This window comes from Crocodylus porosus, unplaced genomic scaffold, assembly GCF_001723895.1.
Source record: "Crocodylus porosus isolate Cpor-Errol unplaced genomic scaffold, CroPor_comp1, whole genome shotgun sequence".
Taxonomy (NCBI): domain Eukaryota; kingdom Metazoa; phylum Chordata; order Crocodylia; family Crocodylidae; genus Crocodylus; species Crocodylus porosus.
Genome location: NW_017728913.1, coordinates 10,571,585 through 10,593,730, shown reverse-complemented (window position 1 = coordinate 10,593,730; position 22,146 = coordinate 10,571,585).

Here is a 22,146-nt window from a genome sequence, read left to right as displayed (position 1 = left end):
TCTCTCTTCCCTGGTATTTTAACCAATAGCAGCAGCAGAATATTAACAGTGCCCCCAACCCCTGACTTTACCTGTACAAATTAGTGTGTTTTTGGTGTTTTGGGCCATTGTGCCTGGCAGTTGAATGAGAAGGTTGGTTTGTGAAGGTTTAAGAACAGTTTAGATGAGTGGTGCTCAACCCTTTTGGCCGGCAGATCACATGGGCAGTGCCTGGGCCCTCCACAGGAGAGGAATGTGGGGCAGAAAGGGGCAGTCCAGCCCTCCCCACACTCCCCCCCCCCCGATCCAGCCAAACAGGGAAAGGGGCTGTGACCCAGCCTTGAAGGAGGAAACAGGCATGGCCAAGCCCCAGGAGGGCAGGGCAGGGCAGAGGGGAAGGGGGCATGGCCTGGCCCCATTGGAAGAAGGGGAATGGCTTGACCCCAGCCTGGTTGGGAAGGGGGCATGGTTTGGCCCAACAGCAGAGTGAGGAAGAAGGGGGCATGATCCAGCCCCATGGGGAGAAGAGGGTCCAGCCTAGTCTCAACCTGGCTATGTGGAGGGAAGTGGGTATAGCCTGACCCCATGTGTGGCCATATGGGAGGAGGGGCATAGGATTTTGGCAGCAGGAAGGGAAGGCAGTATTAAATGCCACTTATCTTCTGCTGCCAAATGTCCTGGCCTATGGGGAGCCCTGTGGGCTAGATTCCAAGGCTCTGCAGACCACATTTGGCTTGCAGGGTGAAAGTCGGCACTGCTGGGTTAAACTAGTGGTGCTGAACCTTTTGGTCCCATGGGTCAGATAAGAGGTATAGGGCTGGTTCACAGGCCAGATTGGGCCCTCAGAATCAGACCCCATGATACCTCTGCCTGACACTACCTCCTCCTGACCCTGTGTGCCAGGATCTGGCCCCAGGGATCTGCCCAGCACCCACACATCAAGATCAGGCCCTGCATGCCCAATCCAGTGAGCAGGGCCACACTGTCTGGAACTGATGGCACTGCTCCCCCACTGACAAATTTTCAGACCCATGGGGAGTTCCATGGGTCAGCTGACATGGCATGGGGGTGGCAGGCAGATCTGGTCAACAAGCCAGGGATTGAGCACCCCTTGGGTCAGACAAACACTTATATATAGGACTGTTTAGATGAAGATGACCCTGTCTTGAGCAGAGGGTTAACCTAGATGACCTCCTGAGATTCCTTCCAGCCCAACTTTTCTATGATTTTGTGAGACTGCAAAGAAATGCACGTGCTTCTGAAAAAGCACCCTGATCCAAATCAATCCAAAGTTCTTGCTGTTGTGACAGCATTCCTAACTCCAGCTCACAGGAGAAACTCCCTGTATACATCTTTGCAGAGTGAAAGTTAGGGGTGGTACATATAACTGTAATCATAAGAATGCCATTTAAATTATCACAATTCTTCTGAAATTTGAAGAAATGGGATATATGAGAAGTTGTTAAAACAAAATTTACACTGTTCTGTTCAGAAACATACATACAAACTTCACATGACAAAATGCATCTCTCTTAAAAATAAAGACATATCACAGTAAAAGCCACCTCTACTTCCACAGACACACAGCAAAACTTTGTGATCCCAATTTCACAGCAGAAAAACGCAGTTGGAAGGTGATTGGCAATAATCTTAGCAGTATGGAGCCCGTAAGTTGTGGTCATTGCCTATTAGGGCTGCATGAAGCTTTGGTTGCTGATTTGATTTGGCAGAGATTCGGCCCAATTTGGTGGCTGAATCTCTAAATCCAAATCAAATCAGGAGACCCTTTAATCTCTCTGAATCAAATCGGAACCCTGTGACTCGATTCAGAGAGATTCGGAAAGATTCAGCGATTTGAACATAGACGCAGCTTTAAATGTTTTTTCTATATGCCTCAAGGTACCAGGACGGCTCATGAATACGGTGATGCTGGGGCAGATGAAGCATCCCACAGGAGTGGGGATCCCCAGTGCGCTTGGCAGCAGAGCCAGAAATTAATCAGAAGCACTTCCTGTCAACTTCCGGGTCCACTGGGGAGCACGCTCAGGGGGTCCCCCATGTGCCTCTGGCTCAGCAACTGCTGTCTCCTGGGTCTGGGGGGGCACCCGGGGTCCCCCTATGGCCTATAGCTGGCTGAGGGAGTGCAGGGGGGCCCCAGCATGCTCCCCAGTAGACCTGGGCTACCCCACCCTGTGCTCCTGTGGGATATTCCATCCACCCCAGCACTGCAGCGTTCACAAGCCTTGCTGGTACCGAGGTATGTAGAAAAAACATTTGAAGTTGTGTCTATGGCCAAATCACTGATTCTCCAAATCAGCATCAAATCTTCAGATTTGGATTTGGCCGAATCAAATTGGGGACAGTGATCCAAATCAACAAATTGAATCACTGTCCCTGATTCAGGCCAAATCCCAACCTGAACTAAACAGGGCCCATTTTGCACACCCCTATTGCCCATGTCTCCTCTGCAAAGCAACCTTGGGCCCTGCTCAGAGACGGGGAGGCAACAGCAATCTTATTAGCAGTCTTCCCCCCACCCTCCCAACTTCCCATTTCTTTGTTTCTGATAACTTCTGTACCATGTTAGTGAAGAGGAAGCCCTGGTGGAAATGGTTAGTGCAGCTCCAATGTGGCAACTGCAAAATAGTATTGCTTCCCCTCTAAGAAGTCTCTAAAAGTAGGACAAGAGGTATGTGATATCAAGCCAAGTCCCTCTTTGCTTGTTACTGTTGTAATTATTTTGTACTTGCTGTGTGTTATAACCTTTTGTAATAGGTGGCCATGTTCGCATACGCCAACTAGAGGTTTGCATAATGTTTATGTAACAGGTGCTAAGTGAATAAGAGACTCTAGGGTGGCAGTATAGAAGAAACACGCAGTTGGGATTTTCCACACAGGGTTTCTCAAGGGAAAGTCCAGGGTCTGTCAGTAATGTGACAGTCACCGCTCCGACCCAATGAAGAAGTGCCACATGCGATTAGACCGCCCTGCATCACTGAGGGTATAAAAGACATTGCACTACGAACTTTGGGGTCTTTGCGTGCCCGACGGAATGTACTCACGGATCGGTTCGAACTCGGAGCGACCTTCGGCCCGGCCAGCCGGAGGGGAGGACGCCAGACCCGCCTGATCCCAGCGACCTATCCTGGAAACACCTCGCCAGTATACGACAGCAGTCTCACGTGTCACTAGGGCGCGTGAGACGTGGTGAGTGTGTGCTCACTGGTGGACACAGCACCATTGATTCTGTTTTGTTTTGCACCTCGTTAATAAAGTTGAGCCTGACCACCTATAACATCGCAAAGCGTGATCTGCTGTAAGCCCGACTATTGATTGAAAGATCCTGTATCAGTTACTAGGTGGCAAATTAAACCTCAGCTCATCCTCACAAAAGCAACAAAATGTAAATGGCCATCTCACTAGCCTCATCTCTTGCAAGTTCTTTACAATCAAATTCAGTTGACCCTAGATTTCCACCTCTCTCCAGATGGTGATTAGTTAGGGTGGCCACTCACTCACATATCCCCAGAATACAGGATATCACCTTGGTGGGGGGGAGGGGGAGGAGGAGGGAAACCACCAGCCCCCTTGACCAATCAGCAGCGAGGGGCAGAACCACTGGGCCTCTTGGCCAATCAGCAGCAAGGTGCAAGACCACCACAAAAAGGCCACCTCTCTGCCTCCCTGGCTGGCTTGGAACCCTGCTCCTCCTGGCTGTGCACCGCCTTACCACTAGGCAGAGCCAATAGCAATGTGAGGACAAATGATTGACATGTATTTCCACCAATGACCTCAGAAACAGGACTTTTTGTAGTCCATTCCTCATTTAGAAATGAACAGGGGACAACGACTGTAAAAAAAGCACTGTCCAGTACACAACAGGATCAATGACTACCCTACGATTAGTGCCCATGCATCAGTCTCAAGCCATATGGCAGTATGCTCATAAGAAAACCTTTAGTGAGATGTTAGCAACTGAAAAGAAGCGAAGCTTATTACTACTGAAGAAGCAGACGGCTGAGAAAACACTGTGTATCTGTGCTCCACAGTCTGAGCAGTGCTCCTGTGCATGTAAGTAGCTTCCAAAGAGGCTTGACCTCTGTGTATCCCACAGCAGAAAGTAGACCCCCACAAGCCCCATAAGCAGCAGTTCATGCACTGTGATATAGCAGTGAGAATACTCTTTTCACCCTTGGTGCTGTTACAGGGAATCCTATCCATGCTAACATTATACTTCTAGGGATTAATATGATGGAAGAACTACAAAGAGCAGTTTCACTCGAGGCAAGTCTAATCCAAGGGATGACCTGATTAACGTTAGAAACATCTTCTATAGCAATAGTACTCAATATTTTGGCCCCGTGGGCCAGATGAATGGTGCAGAACCAGTGCCTGGGCTCTAACCCAGTGTGCCATGATTGGGCCCAGTGATGCTTCACCTGGGCCTGCCTTCTAGGATTGGGGCTTCAGGATCCTGCACTATCTCCACCCAGCCTTGCATGCTGAGATTGAGGCTCCAGGGTCTCCTCCCTGCACCTTGTGCCAAAATTGCCTGTAGCTGGGCCCTGCAATCAGACTCTACACTTCTCTGTGTACCCAATGAAGCATGAAGGGCTATGGCCATTAGGCCCTTCCCCCATGCCCTGTGAGTAGGATGACCAGTGCCAGGGGCTGGATCTGGCCCATGGGCTGGAGGTTGAATATATCTATTCTGTGTGGCGTATGATGTGGCAAGGGATGGAAGTAGTGGCTAACAATTTTCTCTAGTATAGTCAAGCACTACACTCCAGGAAATGGACATGGAAAATAAGCTAACACTACTAATCAAACTACTGCCTAATTTACTTGGTATTCTGGGATGTGTAGATAAACGAGAGTTTTCCATTTGGTCTAAAGGTTCAACACCATGGTCTCAAGGTTCATTTTGTTCATGATCATCAGGAATCCAGGTTTTCGGTTTTCTGCAGAGAAACACAGAGTTTCCCCTTTGAAGGAGGAAACCATGGGTTTCTCCTTTTGCAAACAGCTCTCCCCAGGCTGGCAGAGTTCCAGCCTGCAACCAGCTGCTTGCAAAAAGGGCACAAAACCCTAAGCCCTGTCCACCAAGGAGGGAGAGAGTGGAGGGGAGAGGATAGGGCCTGAGAATCTGAGACCAGTCAGAGCTGGCTCAGACTTACTTTGCATCCCACAGCCGTTAAGGAAAGTAGGACCTGGGGGGCTGAAGCAGGTGGGGCCCCCTCCATCAGGGCTGGAAGGGCACGGGGCTGTGGGTTGGAAGTGAGGGATACCAGCATATCAGGGCTGATCAGTGCCACAAAGCAGCAGGAGGGGACAGCTGCAGCTAAAACCTGTGTTCTGGTGGGAGTGGGGAGCTGCTGCTGGAAGGGAGAGAGTGTGGGTTAGGGAACGGGTGTGGCGTGGGAGTGAGGGGCACTGGCATATCAGGACTGCTCAGTACCACAAAATAGTAGGGGAGGACAGACACATTTGGACCTGCATCCTGGTGAGCAAAGGGAGCAAGGGAGCTCTGGTTTTCCATGGCAAAAGAACCAAAGTCAAACACCAAAATATATAGGTATTTAGAATTTATTATATTATAATAATTGGGGCACTGGTAGGCTTCCAAATTGCTTTAAAATGGTAAATATATCAATAAAACAGAATTTTGGATTTCTTTAAACAGAGAAAACCAGGATCCCTGCTGATCATCACACTGATCCCAACCAGAAAGGAGTTCCTTTGTCTCTTGGTCACAGACACAAGTTTCACTGTGGAAAAAATGAATGCCATTGTTCAAAGGGCAGTTATCATGCTAATACAACATGAAGAAATCCCTTAGAAAGTCACAGGCAATCCCTTTAACAGCTCTTAAAATGTAAACCTTAAATTTGACTCAGAACTCAATGGAAAGATAGTGAAGAAGATGGAAGACAGAAGTAATTGGGATTCCAACAACCTGTACTTCAGAGCAGAGGGCTGTTGTGTTTGGATGTAATTGCTACTTTTAAAAACACTGGAGATTTCATTCCTAGATACAAGTCTGCAGATGATGTCTAAATATGAATCCCGCAGAAAAGGCAGGCAGACATCTGGAAAAGGGTGTTTTTCACAACTAGAGAAAAACAGTATCAATGAGAAGAGTTTCTAAGTGAACACAGTTGGGTTTTTTCCTACAGATAATCTTAACAATTTGAGAGCAGATGTTTTAAATGAAGAATGATAGGGAAGTGAAAAAAATGGCTTTCCTTCCCCACAAGCATCATCTCAACCTTTCTGGAATTCATCATCAGCTTGCTTCTCTTCATCCAGGTGCTGATCTCAGTGAAGCCCTTGAATAATCTAGGAGGCAGTGCTGCTTGTAGCTGATATATTAGCAGATGTTATTTGCATATTGCTGCAATATTATTTCCCGGTTGTCCCTAACCGTTCTTACTAGCTGCTGTATAGGGGGGATGGGGAATGTATGAAAGTATGAATAGGATGGGGGAAAAGAAATAGTTGTAGGCTTCCAGGGTGGAGACTAGGAGGAAAAGATGCAGACTCAGAATAACTGAAGCTATTGAGTACCTACTAAAAGGAGTGAAGATATAAGCAGTCTTTCCTGCTGAAGTGCAGGGGGGCTGGACCCAAGATCTGTAAGATCCCTGCCAGCCCCTAACAACTATGAAACTACGAAACATGTTCCCAGTAGAATGGGTGGGAGAAGAGAGGAAACAATATTATTCCAATTAAAAATAAATAAATAAAACTTGTCCTAAGGAAAAGGTTAGAGGCTCAAACCTCTGAATTTTCATATTTAGACATTCAAAAAAGAAGCCTGTTTTGAGGAATCATGAGCAGAGCATCAGTACTAATAATCCAGAAAGCCTCTGGAAAAATCAGACTAACCTTATTTTTCAGACTAGTACAAACATCTCTCTCTTGGTTTAAACACTAAGGTTCTTATCATCCGCCAAAATTTGCTTAAATGCAACAAGTAGACAGGAGGCATGAAAAATCTGGTTGCAACATCCTCATGCCATGACAGTGGGTGGCTATACACATGCTCCGATGCATTCTAATTAGATTAATTAGAATGATTAATCAAGTCTGCTGGAGTGTTCTAATTAGACTCATAGACATTAGGGCTGGAAGGGACCTCATAAGATCATCGGGTCCAGCCTCCTGCCCAAGAGGCAGGAAGTCAGTTAGGGTCAAAGGATCCCAGCCAGATAAACATCCAAATGTTTCTTGAAACGTTTCTAGACTGGTCCAGCATGATTCAGCATCATATGCATTCAGTGTCCCGCATTTTGAAATGGCAGGAGGGGGGCTTTAAATGAAACTCATCAAACAAGATTTAGCTAAAGTGCCCCCACTGCCATTTTGAAATGTGGGAGGCTGAATACATGTGATTCTGAGGCTTTTTAATTAGAGTGGCTCTCGGAGCCAGTCTAGTCAAAATGTGCCTTCCTCCAACCAACCTTGAAACATGTGTATAGACACCCTCTATATAGACAGAGCAGATGGAAAGATCTATTTCACCAGGAGAGAATTTGTTATGGCAGAACACACCTTCGGCATACTATCAGCCTGATGGTAGCACACACCATCTGTCCCTCAAACTCCTCCTTCCCTTCCATTTATGGACTGAAGGACTGATGGAGGAGGTGACTATTCCAGGTCTCCAAACTTTCCAAGTACATGGGGCTCCATGCCACTCTCAAGCAATGCAAAGCAGATTTAATAGACCAAGAATCAGACCTTCATATTTAAGAGAAAGAAACTTTGTTACCAATTAAAAAAAAAAACAATTTTCAGCTCACAATACAGTTTAATAAAGATACACACAGATATTGAAATTCAAGCCATGCAGCTGGAGGTTGTAATATCTAAAAACAGACAAGCATTGCAACAGGCTATGCCCAACCTAATTGCTCTGGAAAGTCCTTTGATGTGGTTGTAAGCTGACCAATGACTCTACTGAATATGCACCTGATTATGTAATCATCATTTTTAGAATATGATGTATGGCTTAGCTGAAGCATGCCAGGATGCAATAGCTGTGTCTACATTAGGCTCATGCTGTGCTGTGTTTGTTTCAGCGTACACTATATGCCTTTCTGAATAAAAGGGATTGAAATTGGTCCCTCCTTCACCCCTTATAAAGTCAGCTACAGTATGTAATAGGATTATTTATCACTTTATAAAGTGACAAGTGTCTGCTACATGAGCATTTGTAGAATTATATAGTTAAAAAAAATCTTCAGTTGAAACATAGACTCCAGCTCTGTGTGTTTATAAGATCAAAACTGGCAGTCCCTGCTCGGCCCCTGTCCAGAAGGAACTCCAGATTTCAATAGGAATTTTCCTGCACTCAAAAATGTGTCAAGGTCCTGTTCATTCAATACAGTGGCAAGCTGACAGAAAGCAGCTGTGGGGAAAGAAAAACACAGCGACAATCCTTGTGTTCTTGGCCTGACATTTCATCACAGACAGACTTTAGATTTTGAGTTAGCTTCGAAACCTGTGTGGATGTGCACAGTAGAATTTACTGAGGTCTGGTTCCTAGTGGGAGACCTCTATGGAAGAGATAGCACAGTCTGAATCTAAATTCTTAGGGTAAAAATGGACATTGCCAGGTGAAGCAGATCAGCTGTGGTGGGACATATCCCAGAACAGCTGATCCACTTCAGTGAGTGAAACATAGGGCACCTATACATGTGCAGTGAGGCTGCTCTGACACTAATTCCAGCGCATCAGAGCAGACTCAGTTAATTGAGTCTTCTGGAGTATGGTAATTACCAAGCTCCAGCAGACTCCAACATCTCACGTATTAGTGTCCCCATGCTGAAAAATGGTGGGGGGAGGGGTTATGGGGGGGTTAACTAAAGCTCGTTCAATGAGCTTTAGTTAAAGTGCTCCAGCCGCCACTTTTCATTGCAGGGATGCCGATACATGAGATGTGCCAGGTACTTTAATTAGAGCCGCTCTTGGAGCCACTCTAATAAAAGTACCCCTCCCCCCCATTCTCAGAGCATGTGTATAAACGTCCATGTTGCCCAATTCAATCCTTCAGAACAATGGGTGACACGTTCCCTGCTTACAAAGATGCATCTTGGCAATTCCCGGAGGTGGATCTCTGTAAGCAGAAACAGCCGGGGTTCTCCACTTAGAGAGGCATCCCGGTGATTGTCCAAGGCATGTCTCTGTTAGAGGGGAAAGCTGGACAGGCACTCCTGGGGCTTAAGGGGCCCAATTCTGCACAGGAATTCCTGGGTCATGCAGGATCCAGTCCCTCAAGTCCCAGAATTGCTTGCCTAAGGCACTGGGTAGTGTGGGCAGCTGGGGCTGCCCATGTTCTCCCACCATAAACCTAATAGACATCTGCTGCAATAAAGTAGTACAAATTGATCATGACCATGAATCTGGGGCATTTGTGGTATGATAAGGGGTATGGATATCTGTTTGCCTGGCTTTTGTGTCACCATAAAAAAAAATTACGGTGGCACAAAGATGACATCTGTTTCCACTCAGAGAGTTTCTGCAGGACCAGAGGGAAAAGGAAGAGAAGAAGAGATGATCCTATGGCTTGCCCTGGGGACATGACTCCTGTCCCGACATTTTTAGTCTTTAGTCCTGCCCTCTGCAGACTCTACAACATCCTCTACAGAGACTGGAGGAGGCAAGGATGGGAGCAGGGAGAAAAAAACACCGCCCATGATGACCAAGTTCCCTGTGGGGGGGAGAGACCTCTATAGAATCCCCTCTATGCATGGATGGAGAGTGTATAATCTAAGCCCATATTTTTATCCCAATAGGCTCAATGCCTGTAATTTTTATTCAGACAAATCTCGGTTAATTTTCCCCTATGGGCTATGGGACTTGGCCCAGACTAAATATTTTAATAATTTAATCATGTTTACATGATGTTGTTGTGCTAATAAATACTGTAGACATTTTAAATGTTTTGGAACTTGAAATCAGTCTCAGATCCATTTGGAAAACCAAAGGAAGCAAAAAAATGGACAAATACAAGATAGCATTAATTCCATCTTGGGGTTTTGGTGCCAGCATAAACCACAGATTCCAGAATCTTTTGATGAAGTGGTGTAATTACAACACTCTGCAGTTCATCTTTTCTTCTGTGTAAAATACAGTTTCTTAAAATTCCCCACATACTTGTAGGCATGATAAGAAGTTGTTTTAGTATTGATGTGACTTCATACAGTCAGATTAGCATTGAATATGACATACTGACAAGTTTAACTTGCTTGGAAAGTGGAATGTGAACATAAACAGACAACTTTTCTAACCTTATATTATAAAACCACATGGTATGCAACACTGTAATAGAAATAAATGATAGATCACTAAGACCCTGTCTACATACAGAAGCTGTACAGCTGTAACTATACCTGTATATTAAAGTACAGCCACCCCCACAAAATGGTTGCTGATAAGCAGGTATGAAAGTGCTATATAGTTTAAATCTTGTAAGGAAATAAACTGTACCAGTAAAAGGCAGATTTACAGTGGTATTACTGTTATACATTTGTAAAAGTCTTAGTGTATCTAATTCAACTCTTGGTAAAAGCAATATCACATGTCTAGTCAAATTAGATATACAAGGACAAAAGCTATGTGTGAACCATCCACTAGTCACAAGGGAGGGCAAACCAGCACTAAATACCTTATTTTCAAATGAGGTGCTATTTTATGTTGTACAGTAAAGACTGTAGAGAGGCACCAAGACAGAAGCAGCAGTGATATTAATCCCTGCAACTGTTGGAGCTACTGTTTCAGCTCAGTTCTGGAACCCAGGGAGCTAACATGACCATGAACAGATCTAGTATTTTGAAAAAGCAGGGTGCAGATGGTGGGGTGAATCACAGACGATAGAATACATTTTTCTCAGTTAAATAGAAATATTTAAGTTTTACTAGTATGGTAGGGCCCTAGAGCTATATTATACAGTTAAGATCAAAACAAAAACAAATGCATTTTTTTGGAATGTCCACTAATTTGCTAGATTATATATTAAATTAAAAAAACACAAGGTAGGCAAAAAAATTCAAAACAATATTAGTCCTCCAGTCATTATAGTTAAATGTACACCTATTATTCAGATTCATAACACAAAAATCTAGTCTTCTTGATCATTTTCACACTGCCTCCCATACTTCACTGGAAGTCATAGGTATGCCTGACTTAATAGTACTAAACCTGATTTAAGGTTTTTAGCTAGAGCTAAAAACAGTCTTCTGGGCTGTGAAATAGAAGAATGATGTTACCAGGAATGACTAACGAATAGCAAAACTGCAGAAGCAAGGATAATTTGAACAATGGAACATCAAGACCATTAAAAGGAGAAAGAGTCATTAACACCAGTGAAGTGAAGAGAGATTAGTAGGAAGCAGGTAGATTACATTGAGTTATGAAGTTAATCCAATCCTTCAGTGCTGCCTGGATAAAAATGCAGCTGCCCCTCCTGGGGAGTTGGTTTTAAAGTTTGGGTGTAGCAGGAATCAAAGAGTGGTGCAACTGCACCACTGCACCCTGCCCCCCCGCTGCCTCTGATCTGCCTGGACCATGACTGCTTGTAGCTCCCACTTTTCCCTAGCCGCAAATCTAAGTCACTAAAAAACCCCAATTTCTGCAGCAGAAAATGGGGGGAGGGAAGGGGGTAGAGATAGAGAGAGAAGACAAATAGCATTAACCCCCTGGGTTCCAAAACTGTGCTACAACAGCAACTCTAGCAGTCACAGCAAGCCCTGTGAGCCAAATCCAACCTATAGTACTGCCTGGTCTAGCCTAAGAAAAGCCCTGCAGGCCAGATATGACCCACTTGTGTGGGCTGGATCCAGCACATGGGCCATATGTTTGACACCCCCCCCCACTAAGGAATATGAACAGGATTTGGGATACTGCTACAGGTCTAACTGGAAGGAGTGCATGGTATCGTAGGGAAATGTACTTGTTCTTATCTGCATTTAAGTGATATGGTTATTTATAAGGATCCCTCTGACAGTCTTGGAAATGTAAGGAACTCTTGCCCATACTATGAGAAATTCGAAACATGCGTCACCAGCTGTGGGTCATAGGTCTTAGTGTTCACCAACAGTTCAGGAGCATGCCAGGAGCTGATGGCCCGGGATGCTCCTGAAATAAATCTGGCTTTACGCTACCACTGGAGTAACTGTACAACATTTCATACAATGGTTTACCTAACATCATGTCTAGTCAGATTGAGTGGAGGCACACTGATATTTAGAGGTGTCGAAAACATGCTCTACTGCTTTCCAACCTCCCTTCTTGCACCCATCTTATGAGCCACCGTTTCTTCTGCCTGCTCTGACAGCTGTACCCCAATACTACCCTCTGGGTTTCCTCAAGTTTCTACCTTAACAAGCTTATTTCTTGCCTTGCAAAAGGTAGTCTCTCCATTAGCCTTAGGGAATATCCAAGGAGCCTGGGAAAAGGAAGGTAGACACTCAGAGAAGCAACAATGTGAGCTTTATGGCAGCAGTAAGAGCATACATGTGATGGAGTTAACTACTTTCTAACTCATGTTTCTTTTGCAACCTGATCTACTGAAATCCTTACAGGAGGTTGAAACTCATGCTTCAGGGTCTAAGTGAGGCTTTAGATTAGGAAGTTTCCTACACCTTCCTCTGAAACATCTTGTGTTAAGTGGATAGACTGATGATGTGGCAATTAAAGCATCCAGAGTTTCTCTGGCTTATCAATAGAGCCTTCTTCCCCACAAGACAACTAGTGAATGGTGTCATTCAGGAGTACCTCACTTTGATGTTGTTGCAACTACCATCAGTGCAGCAGTTCCTAGAAATCACCGAGATGACGGGGCTTGTAGTTATACTCTTCCTTTGTAGGTGTAAAATAATGATTAAAGCAGTGGTTGACAAGTTTTCGGAGCTGGGGAGTCAGAACAGCTTGGCTCAGGTCTGAGGTGGGCCTGCATTCCAATCTGGCTTTTCTCTGCCATTACTTCTCTCGGCCCCTACTGCTGCCACACGACCAAAGCTCCCTCCTAGCTCTGTGAGCCAGATTTGGCCCATGGGCCATATGTTGTCTGGCTTAAAGGATTAAGGAGTTGCCAAAACTGTGATATTACATCCATTAATCTATTAGACTACCTGGAAGCTGCAGCTGGTGCAGGACATGGTGGTGGGCTTTCAGACAAGGTAGATCATCAGAAGCCCATAGCTCCAGTACTCTAGAGAATCTGCACTTGCTCCCAATCACTTTTCAGGTGCAGTTCAAGGTGCTGATATTGACCGATATGGCCTTAAACGAGGGGTAGGCAAAATGGTGGATCTGGCTGGCAGTCATACTCCACTTACGAGCACTTGTGGTGCTCTGGCCAGGTGCCAGAAGACTGGAAGAAGGACAATGTGGTCCCCATTTTCAAAAAAGGGAGGACAGAGGACCTGGGCGACTATAGGCCCGTTAGTCTTACTTCGATCCTGGGGAAACTCTTTGAGAATATTATCCAGGAGCGCATCTGTGAAGGACCAGTGGGGAAATAATGTTCAGGGGCAACCAGAATGGTTTCATTAGGGGCAGGTCCTGTCAGATCAACCTGATTGCCTTCTACAATCAGGTCACAAAATCATTGGATGTAGGTGTCACAGTGGATGTAGTTTTTCTGGACTTCAGGAAGGCCTTTGACACTGTCTCCCACTCCATTCTCATTAAAAAGCTAGGTGACTATGGCATTGATGCCTACACAGTCAGAGGGATCGCAAATTGGCTGAGGGGCTGTACCCACAGAGTGGTGGTGAATGAGTCATATTCGACCTGGAGGGATGTGGGCAGTGGCATTCCCCAGGGCTCAGTCCTCGGGCCCACACTGTTCAATTTCTTTATTAGTGCCTTGGATGAGGGGGTGAAGAGCACCCTGTTCAAATTCGCTGATTACACCAAGATTTGGGGTGAGGTGGGCATGCTAGAAGGGAGGGACAGGATACAACTGGACCTGGACAGGTTACAGGGGTGGGCAAATGAGAACAGGATGGGATTCAATACTGACAAGTGCAGAGTACTGCACTTGGGCAGGAAGAACCAGCAGCATACCTATAGGCTGGGGAACTCCCTTCTCGAAAGCATGGTGGGTGAAAGAGATCTTGGAGTCATTATCAATTCCAAAATAAATTTGGGCCACCAATGTGAGGATGTGGTCAGTAAGGCTAACTGCACCTTGTCATGCATCCACAGATGCATCACAAGCACGTCCAAGGAAGGGATCCTCCCCCTCTATGTAACATTGGTCAGGCCACAGCTGGAATACTGCATCTAGTTCTGGGTGCCGCACTTCCGGAGGGATGTGGACAGCATTGAGAGGGTCCAGAGGAGGGCCACTCACATGTTCGGGGGCAGCAGGGCAGGCCCTATGAGGAGAGGCTACGGGACCTGAACCTGTTCAGCCTCCATAAGAGAAGGCTGAGAGGGAACCAGGTGGCCGTCTATAAGCTTACCAGGGGGGACCAGCAGGGAATGGGAGAGACCCTATTCCCCTGAGCACCTCCTGGAGTAACAAGGAATAACAGCCATAAATTGATTGAGAGTAGGTTCAGGCTGGACATTAGAAGGCACTACTTCACAGTCAGGGCAGCTAGGAACTGGAACCAACTTCCAAGGGAGGTGGTGCTGGCTCCTACCTTGGGGGTCTTTAAGAGGAGGCTAGACAATTACCTAGCTGGGGCCATATGAGCCCAGTATTCTCTCCTGCCCAGGGCAGGGGGTCAGACTTGATGATCTACTTAGGTCCCTTCTAACCCTACACCTATGAATCATTTCCCAGTAGCCCCTTCCTGTGGTGCTGGGACAGGCTTCAATGGAGACCCCAGCAGCAGAAGGGCCATGACAGCTTAGGGCCAGGGTTTCCATGGAGACTGGCTCCAGCAGCGCTGGCGGGGCGCACGGCTGGGCAGGAAGCTACTCTGGAGTTGGGGTTGGGATCTTGCAGTGGTGACAGTATGGTCCGGAGCTGGAGCAGAGCCATGATCTGCTGCCTGCACACCCCTCAAAGCCCTGGACCCTTGCTGTCACGGCCCCACCACTGTTGGTGTCTTCATGGAAACTGGCTTCAGCGATGTCCGAACCAAATTTTAATTGTATGCTGGGTAACAAAGAGTCAACTTTGAACATGCGCAGACAAGCTAATGGAAAATTACAAGAGTGCAGACAAGCATGCCCAGCATGTGCCCCCTATGCGACCTTAGGACTTGTCAATCAATCTGTTCCATGAGGTAACCTGATTTGTTACAACGCGCATGCTCAGTTCTGCCAAAAACATGAAGTAATCAGTCCAGAAAATTCCATAAAGGAAGCAACCTGATTGGCTACCAAGTTGTCTTATAAGACTTGTGAGCCCCCGCCCAGGGGGAGACCAGACCCAACCTGAGAGCGGAGTCTGCCTTGGCAGGGACTGCTCCTCAGGAGAGCCTTTAGGCCCACTGGTCTCCTCACCGCTGTGGTTTCGTAGCTTGTTCCTCGTCGTCTTCATATTGATTTTTCCATTACCGAACCTATTTCTGGCATCGACACCAACTACGATTTGACGAACCCGACTTACAATGTCCACCAGCCACAGCATCATTACCTCATTTTAGCATTGATTTTGGCATCGTTCTCAACCTGTTTTCGCCCACATTGGACTTCCATTACGTTACAGTTCGTTGTTTGTCTTTCCCGTTTATGAGCTGTTGACCAGTCCTGGGACTATTGAGTTGGGCAGCCGCACCTAGCCTCCAGGCTAGAAAGCAAGGGCTCAGCTCAAGAACCTGTGGACCAACAGACCCCTCCCGTTGTTCGTTAACTTGACTGTAACTGAACAAGCAAGCTCTCCTGCCTACGCTACACCACGATCAGTGGTGTAAGTAAATAAAATCCATTTGTTTAGAAACTGCACGTGTCCTGAACCCCTCTGACTCCTCGCCACTGATCCCACATGTTCGTTCCGAACCCTTGGCCCACCGTGACCTTGGGGCTCGATTCCCCGACAAGCAACACAGGTTGGGGCTGCTGGGAAATGGAGTCCACCACAGGCCCAATCCAGCCCATGGGCTAGACTTTGCCTGTCCCTGTCTTAAATAGTCTGGACTCTCACGTCCCAAGGAATCACTTCTCCCTTATGTCCCTGTAGCAGGGCACTAGGGTGCCTGTAATAGGGATAATAGTAATATGGGCTCAGCTGCCACTCACCAGGGCAGCACAGGTGGGGGTTAACAAGGCAACCAGTCTGGTCAGCTGACCAGAAGGGGGCAGGGCCTGGCCTATATAAACAGAGAAGGCTGAGGTCAGAGCCAGTTCCCCTCTGGCCACCAAGGGAAAGGGAGCTCTGTTGGAGCAAGCAGAGCAGAACATAGCAGAGAAGCCGAGAGTGTCTGCTTGACAATACTGGGTGGAGGAAACCCTGATACGGATATACATAAAAGGGAGCCAGGTTGGCTTGGAATTTATGTTGGAACCCAGGAGGGAGAGTTTTCCGTTTTGTTGTTGTATAACACCGGAGGACTGGGCGAGGCTGTAGGGTTGGAGGAGGCCTCATAGGAGCTCCCCAGCAGTAGGGAGGGGGCAGTTCCTAGAGCTGGAGAGGGCGCTGCGTTTTGGGGTGTCCCGACCCTGGCCCCAGTGTGGGCGATTATCAGGAAAAGCCCAGTGTGGGGTCAGGCAAGAAGCCCCAGTGGGGCATGAGACCCAGGAAAGGGGTCTGGGGGCCAGGTAAGGCTGAGGCCACCTGAGCCCCAGTTGGAAGAAGCCCAGTGGGCGTAGGACCCAACGAAGGGATCTGGGGCCAGGTAAGGCTGAGGCTGCCTGAGCCCCGATTTGGGGTGAGCCAGGCCCCGGTTGGGGGTGAGAGCACAGCGAGCACGAGCCAGGCCCCGGTCCGGGCACTGTCTGTGCGGGAGAAGCCCCAGGAGGGGGCGAGCCTATTGAGAAGCCCCCAGGGTGGGCGATGGTAGGACTTATGGGTAGTCCATAAGGCTAGAGTGCACCGGGACAACTGGACAGAGCACTGGCTAAGTTGCATCAAGGCACCGTGTCAAAGCAGATAGAAAAGGCAGCCTCTCCTAAACATTTAAAACATCAAAGACGTGGCAAGCGAGATCGGTGAGGATGCATTGACACCGGCTTGACACAGTAGCCAGGGGATGCTAAGGGAGTTCATGGCACCTCTAGGTCGCGTCCTGCCACAGCCCCACAGTGATCCCTAAGGTCAGCCTAGAACAACCTCCTAAAAGTACCCTCATTATACCAAGTCTGCCTGGTGAAACAGATGGGAAATCATTTTCCATAGCAGCTCTTCCCTTCTAGAGCTCCCTTCTCTCTTGAAGCTCTCCAGAAACCATGCTTGGATGTCTCTCAGAAGCTCTGTAAACTTCCTATTTGGGCAGGCATTCAGCAAACAAAACAAGGATGAGATGTTGTTTAGGGGGGTCTCTATTTTATCTGGATGTTCTAGTTCTTTAAGCTTGTTTTAGTCCTCTTGTCACTGTCCTGGTTTTAAGTTGTTCTGGTTTTTGTCATATTGAATGTAATAGTTTGAATGCTTGTAATAAATACCCATTAGCCAGTTTAGAAAAAAAGGCAAGGTTCATCTTTTTATCTAGGGTCATTGCTTGTTTTTGCCTAGGTGGTGAACGTTTTGATTCTGAATGTTATGTTTAGAGGCCTTGCAGTGAACGTGTTGAAAGTCTTGGTTTTTGAATTTTATCTCTAGAGGCCCTTAACAAAGTTAACCTAAAAGCGACCCTTAGGTAACCATTCCGAGAGATGGAAACCTAAGGACTTTTGGAAAGGGGTTGGCAAGAGGTCACAGCAGTCACGTGGAAAATTTCCCAAAGAAGACCCAGGAAAGGAATGTGTTGGGTAAAAGATCCGAACCCAAATTCGGGAGTAGTGACAGGTTTGGGTGGGAGGGGCCCAAGACAGCAACTCGCCCAATAAAAACTGTAACCTACAGTCCCAATTTAGAGGTAACCTCACCTGCAGAACACTGAAGGAAGAATCACAATTGTAGGCCGGATCAGACTGATCACCTGAACCACCCTCTCCGTGAACAAGAACTCCCATTCACGCTGAAGCCACAGAGCCCCGAGTGGGACTGAAGGAAGGGGAGGTGTTCCTATCACTGCTGAGACCAACCCTAAAACCATAACTAGAGAATGAAAGTATATCTGGGGATTTGGCTTCTCAGAATTCTAGGACTGTACGTATACCATGAGAAATAATACTAGTGATTCCAATTTAACCTTTACTTGTAATTGTAGTTGTTTTTGTAATACTAATTCTTATAGCATTGTTTGGGAAGGATTTCTTACAGCTAAGCAGCAAGGAATTTTAAAATAAAATTGTATTGTATGACTTAAGCGTGCAATCATTGTGAAATTGTGCAATCAACCAAATACGCCCCCAGCCCGGTGCATCAAACGAATCAGTAAATTGTGCGAGATCTTTCTCTAGTCCAGTTTTGTGTTTTTTTTGTTACTGTAAGCCACCCTGAGCTTTTGTTGGGAAGAATGGTATATAAAATTGAACAAATAAAAATAAACAATTCAAGGTCCTTTAAATTGGGATGCATATATAGCCATCTTTTCTGCTGTGGAAAGCATGGTGTGCTCAGTATGCGCAGTGACCTATTACAGCCTGTATATTTTTTACTATTAATTTGTCCAATTACAGTCATGCAAAATTAGAAGGGATCAAAAATACCATTTCCATCAGAATGGTGCAAAAAGGGGAAAAAAACTAGTAATATGATAAATAACGTTCAGAGATGCCGCCGACAGCTTCAGGAAATCTCCCCACCCCTTCCTTTCTTCGGCAAAAGTAGGCACATCTTGCAATTTTTTGTCAAAATATAGGACTTGTGACTTGTTGGCTATTTTTTTGAAAGGAAGCACCATATGACAAAATTTTGTTCTAGTAACTCCAGCTGGATTTACACCATGGATGAATTTAAGTTTAAAATATCTGATCATGAACAATGCTCTGTGGTCTACCTAGATGAATTTTTGTAATTTTTCAGGCTATACTACAAAGCTGTTTCAGATGACGTGATCTACAGGTCGCCGGCTATATCCAGGGCAAAGCTAATTGGGTGGAAGATTGGTCTGTTGATGACAAGCCCCCAGCTGCAGTAGTCTTTTGCCTGCAGAAATCAGAACAGACTACAGAGTGAAATGTAAAGATCTTTCCCTTTGCAAAAGCTTTTCCACAGTAATGACACTAAATAATGGGCTGGCATCAATTCCCTGAAGATAAGCATTCAAAAGTATTTCAGATCTTTAAATAATTAAACAAACAAGCAAGCAAGCAATACTCCAAGTATGTCAACTGTAAAATAAGAGAGAGATGGGAAACACAGTTGCTTTAAGTAGATGGCTGCTGGTGATGTATATATTAGAAATGACTATAGCAGTAGAAAGGATTTAGCTTTTTCCAACTATCCAGAAACAAGGAGAGAGAAAAAAGATATTAGGATCAGAAAATAAAGTTAACTGATTTGTAAGATACTTTTCTGATGACAGCAAATCAGAACAGTAAGAACCTGAACCTGCTGTCTAGTAGGGCATGTACCTAAGTGATGGTTAGGTAAATCCCATAAACACAGAGGTAGATTATAATGTAACTGCCTGGTACCATGAGAAGGAACTTTTCAAAATGTGGTCATCTTGAAAGGTCAGTGAGACACCCCCACCACCTCTTGGGGTCTTGATGGGGAAATGGTGGTGGCTGGCAGCTATGTGGGCATGCCACTGAGGCAGAGAGAGTAAACACTTGGAGTGTGAGTGAGAGCTGGGGTCCAGAGTTGATATTCTGTGACTATCTGACTGCCCTTGTGGAAAATACTGACTTAGAGCTGGGTGAGCTTTCACTCCTGCTGGCAGAGGGGTAACAAATCTAGCCAGTGTCCCAGGAACTGAAGGAGGTTGAGAGAAAATTTGAATGACTTCTTTCTCAGCCAGAGAAACGTTCATCCTGCTCTTAGCACCTCCTGGGGAGAAAAAAAGTCATAAAACAAGTGCACTCAATCCATAAAAAACCTCCAGAGAAGCTTTGATCTATGCTAACCAATCTGCATTGGATTCAATCTTTGCTAACCAGTCTCAGAAAACAAGGAGCATCAGGGACGGTGAAGCTGGATAGCAGCTTATTTGCTACTGAGGAGTGATATAATGTATGTATACTTATACATATATATTATTTTAATGTTTTTCTATGTAAGGTTTTCATTTATCGTTTGTTATCCTTTTGTTATTGTAATAAAAAGATAAGTTTAGACATTTTTTTATGCATTATTATTCACTGAGGAAAATATGATGCCAAGTAACCCACTTAGGAGCTGCTGGTTTATAACAACATTGAAAAAACTACTGCCTAGCTGGTTAAACAGCAACTCACATAGATGTTGTGCCTCCTTAGAGAGAGAAAAGAGAAAAGGTTGGTTTCCCATTCTCACAGCAGTCTCCACCATTAAATCTCTCAGAGTTTATTTCTTCAAGAAGTATGCATGATGTGTTATGGTCATTTCTATGTTTGATCATTTAAAATGTGAATTGCAAAAATATGTTCTTATTTAAGGTGTGTGCTAGCACTCCCAAAATGACTGTACAATCAAGTTTTTCCCTCTGGCCCTCTTCTTCCATTTCCCCTTCATTACCATAACTGCCTCTTATTTTCTTCTTAACTTGTACCATTAGACTACTTACCTAATAAGTTACTATTCAGTGGGTGCATCTACACAAGACCTTTAATGCACAGTAGCCTAATTACACTGCACAGTGGTGCATCACAGCATGGACAGTGCTAATATGGTACTGCGCAGTATTATTAAGCTACTACGCCGTAGCATCACTGAAAAGGCATTTGCTGGCACTACTGCGCGGTGGCTCTAGTTACTGTGCATTTACTAGTACTTGCTTAATGAAGTACTAAAGTAAATGTGCAGTAACTACTGAGCATTAATGAACATGTTGACGCAGCCAGTGTGAATTAGGGTGACAGAACTAGGCTCCTGGATTGTACATTTTTCAAGGAAGTGATACCAACTTTGTTTTCTAAACTGCCGCATATATCTATAGCACTGACTGATAAAAACATATTATAAGAGATAAAAGAAGTGCATTTTGGCCTATCTTGTGGGAGCCCATATAGAAACTTGAAGTGAAAGAAAACAACAAATTCCACCGTCTTGAGGATACTCAAGACTCAATCACACAATCTAGTGACTTGCATCACCCTCAGAATAACCCACAATAACAATTATAAAAGAATATGAAATTTAACTTAGAAAAGGTCTGAACCTTTTGCTACAGGTACACATTTATATTTGTGGAATAAAGTAAGCAGAGGTGTATTGGAGACATTTTTCTATAGGTCCTTTAAGAGACAGACATAATTAATGTTTATCTGAATAGCCTGAAACTCATCTTCACAGACTTCCAATGTCTTTACAGGTTCCTTCTGTCACAAGTGTCTCTGAAAAGCTGTTTACTGCAGGCCATTTCTATATATAAACCACATTTAGTAAATGTTGCTTTCATACCCTGCCTAGGATGCTGTTCACAAGGTAAAAACATACCCAAATATGCTTCTAATTTAGCACAAGATTTATCTGCAATGTGCTTTCCTTAACTTACTAAGGACAGGAATTCAAATGATGCATACAATCTGTTTCTGAATTCTTCTTCTTGTACTCTTGTCATAAACTAGATGTTTTATCAGAATCATGTACAAGCGATGGCTCTTTCCCCATTGCTGCAGCATGATCCTCCTTCATACAGATCTCAAAGGAGTTGGCAAATGAGCAGTTGTTCCATGGTCTGCACTTCACTGCACTTGCATGTATTTGTGTCATTAGAGTAGCCCCCCACTTGATTGTGCTTGTTTTTGATCTTCCAGTTTGCATGTACAGGCGGTTCAGGCATCACCATGTTGATCAATTTGCATCAGTCCCTCTGGAAAGATCCTACTGGGGCTTACAGAGGTTCAAAACCATAGGTGACGCATAGTGGGGGCACAGGGGGACACGTGCCCCTGCTGAAATTGGCCACTGCTGAAGCCACCACTGGCTTCTGCAGGTGGTCCCTGCTCCCCGCCTTGCCGGCAATTTGGCTGCTGGTGGCTGTGGGCAGTCTTCCCCACTGCTCACTGCTTGCC